The sequence below is a fragment of the Wolffia australiana genome, chromosome 2 (genome assembly GCF_029677425.1).
Source record: "Wolffia australiana isolate 7733 chromosome 2, ASM2967742v1".
Lineage (NCBI taxonomy): Eukaryota > Viridiplantae > Streptophyta > Magnoliopsida > Alismatales > Araceae > Wolffia > Wolffia australiana.
The window spans coordinates 9,267,846-9,271,459 of NC_135836.1; the positions used below are offsets into that span (position 1 = coordinate 9,267,846).

General features: G+C 42.6%; 1 pseudogene; it reads right to left on the minus strand.

Moving 5' to 3' along the window:
* Nucleotides 1-2,034: 2,034 nt before the first annotated feature.
* Nucleotides 2,035-3,141, minus strand: LOC144715160 (ethylene-responsive transcription factor ERF039 pseudogene; annotated as a pseudogene).
* Between the last annotated feature and the right edge of the window lie 473 nt (nucleotides 3,142-3,614).

The window sequence follows — 3,614 nt, forward strand, 5'->3', positions numbered from 1 at the left end:
ATTTCAAAAGCCCTATAAGATTGAGTCGATCTTACCATATTTCCTATAATATGATTATTAAACTTTAATTAAGAATTATGGTAGAATCCAAACGTTATTTTATTAGAAGTATGATTGAAAGACGAATTAACTTTTCTGTTCTTGAGTTTTACAATAGTCAAAACAATTTTGATCGAGATATGTACGATTGACGAGCGTGAGTAAATTATCACATTATTTTGTGAGTTAATTGATTTTCTACTGACCAGAATATTTTTTAATGACAGACGACACATTTATAGACATGGCATACCAATCTAGAGTCATGGCCGCATGATTTGACTCGTTAACCTGGCAGTTATAGGTCAGTTGTATGCATGAAGGTGGTCAAAATAAACATCATCCACTTAATGTGTACATTGCACAATTCAATATAACTGAAATTATGCATAATTCCTGCCATGGCAGATGTGGTCAAGACCTTTGACTTAGTGTTGGCTTAGCCCAATCCATTTTGAACATTCATGAAAATACTTATTTAGGCATTTTCACAAATATGACCTAAACCTTAATCTTCAACAACATTTCTCAAAGACTCGTAGATGTAAAAGCCAAAGAGCATGCCTACTGAGAGAAGTGCACAAATAGAGCCTTCAATCAGCATTGGCCAACGAGTGCACCTGTTCTAAACTTGGATCGTCCCAACTCTCTGAGTCCCCTGATTTACTCCTAAATTCCAATGTTCTCCAAATCCCCAGATGATATGAATCCATTGGCTAACTAGCCTGTATGATCGATTGAATCTGATAACCATCTGGATCCAAGGATATTTATAATCTGTAGATCAAGACGATCTCTATGGGCACTATATTGAGAGTACAGGTTGGGTTCTGCCCGCTAAATATATCGAGAATCTGCATTCCAGCATAGGATAAGCACTTTGCCCTATGGGTCCGATCCAAGGATAAGTCTCCCGTTCCTAGTGAAAGATAAGAAGGCTATTTGTACTCGAAAGGTAAAGGGGTTGTCCTTTCTCTATTGAATAAACGTGTGCTGAATACCCTCACGTGAGGGGAAATCTTTTTACGTTTCTCGTGGGTTTTACCTTTGTGACGCCATCGACCCCTATTTTTTATAGAATCCGTACATTTGCATACATCATTTTCCACTTATCAATAACACAGGCAGGCCAACTACTCATAAAGAGGGCCATACAGTGTTCTATCAACAACAAATACATCCCTTCCCCCCACAGCAGAAGTCCAGTAAACGAGCCTGACAGCGGCAGTAAGTGAATCCGTCATTTATAAACCAGACCCCGGAGTAAATGCGGCCTCTACTAATAATTCCAGAGACGAATAAAGAGCGAATCCTAGTGTTATCTACCAACTCAAAAATCATTCATATTTTCATCTTCTCTGACTTTCTAAACTTATTTCCCTTACATGGCCTTCTTTCTACCGCTTTTGACTGATAGACTTCCACGCCTACGACATTAACTTACACGAGAATTTGGCTCCATCGGCGGCCCATGCAGTTAAGGTTTCCCATCTGCACTCATTTAATACCTCGATAATCTTGTGAGCGTCCTTTGGGAGGGCTGAGATCTAGGCCGACTCTCTGCCGATAAAATAGACACGTGCTTGAAATGATTGCGACTTGAGACAATAACCGTGAAGACCGGCGATTCGGTGTGTTGTATTTGTACGTGCTACTTCTTGCCTTTCTTCTTGGAGATGAAGAACCCAGTGAGGCTTAGGGTTCTAAAAGTTGGAGCTGGGAACTACTCCTCACGACTCCTTAGCCCTCACACATGGAGTTGCACTGAAAACACAACAGTCGAGAGCTTCTTCTTGTTCTCTTTCTCAAATACTGATCAACACAAACTTATGAACAATCTGTTCGAGATTAGACATGAATTGGTGAATTCATCCCCGACTTAAGTCTACATTAATCGCACAAAACGTTCCGTGGTCTTACTTTGGAAAGCCAATTTGGTATATATGGAGAATCGAGTCGTAGAAGTGGCGAATTCGGGAGAATGGACATGAAGGAGGAGTAAAACTGTCACACGATCTTTTCCACAGTCGGAAGAAGTACATATTACAAGCAATTATGTAAACTCTTTCTAGAGCCAAAATCGAAGTTTTCCTGTGCGAAAAGGCACTTTAAACCGCCGAAAAAATTTTGCTTCCGCGACGAGCCCATCCGGATGCTTCGATCAGGCTCCAAAACTTTTAGTATTAGTGCACTTACCAGAAATTAATAGGAAGTTGGGGTCTCAATAAAGAACGCAGAAACCAGCGAGGAAATTCAGTTCCAAAGATCCTTCAGTGTTGTTCTCACCGCCCAAAACACCAAAAGAGTGGGAGAGATAGGGGGAAGAGATGGTATGCTAGGTGTCTTGCTCCTCTAATTGTCTTCTTCCGTTATTGTCAATGATTTTCCTTGATCGCAAATGATCAAAGAGTAACTATATGGAAGGTGAGGAAAATACGAGAGTTGGTTACCAGAGTAGGAGTTCATTAACTGGGAAAGGTCCCTCGTGGAAGTCTTCTTCTCCAGATGAAATCCAGGGAAAAGAGTATGAGGAAAGACCCTCTACGCCTACGCCAAAAAACAAGTCTGGCAAGTCGAAGTCGGCTCCGTCGCAGTCAATCGGTGGGGACGTTGATTCTGCATGGCTGTCTGCTTCTCCCGTTATTCTTCTTTGGACGTCGAACGAGGCCTCCGCGGCTAAGTTGGCCGCCGCTTGGATGTCCTTTGGGGACATGGTGGCGGGGCGGGGAAGCAAAGGGGCAAGCTCAGGGAAATTGAGGCAGGCTGACTGGCCTTTGATAGACAACGATGCAACGTCATGCGCTCTCGCCGCCATCTCTGCAGTGGCGAAGGTGCCGAGCCAAATTCTAGACTTCTTTCCTGGCTCTCGAATCTCTGACACCCATCTTCCCCATTTTCGCATGCGCACGCCGCGGTAGATTGGATGCTTCGCATCCCGGCGCCTCTTTCTGGTGTTGCCAAGTGTATCACTTGTAATGGAAGATTTGAAAGAGATGGACGAGCAGGGCGAAGAAGGTGGAGAGTCGGTAGCCTTGAGCGTCTCCACGGCCATGGTCGGCCAAAACTTAGCCTGGAGAGCCGCGACGGTACCAGTTTACGGGGGAAACTGTGTTAATAGGGGATTGAGCTGGGAAGGTGGGATATGGACGCGAAGATAAAAAATAGTAATAATAAAGGAATGGACCCATCAAAAGAAGTCAAAATATTATGTACCACGTGCCTTATTTGTGACGGAAGATTTTGACAGAGATAGATGGGCAGATTAGTTTTCACGAAGGGAATAATAATTCTAACCATTACAACTTTTGATTTCAGTTCATATTTTGCCGAGAGTAATCGATGTTTGTGATCTCGTCTATTTATCTTCTACGACGTCTTACCGACTTACTTTTAGGCTCTGTTTTTACGTTTGCTATATTTTTTATTTAGCGAATTGTAAGGTTCACTGCTTCTTCCTGAAGAGTGAAGTCGAGACTTAATTCGTGTTCCTTTGCAGCCTTTCTGCCCTCGGTCTACTGTGTTCTTTCTTCTGTAAACTGTTCCTTGTGTAGTATTATTTCGTAAAAAGTTACATT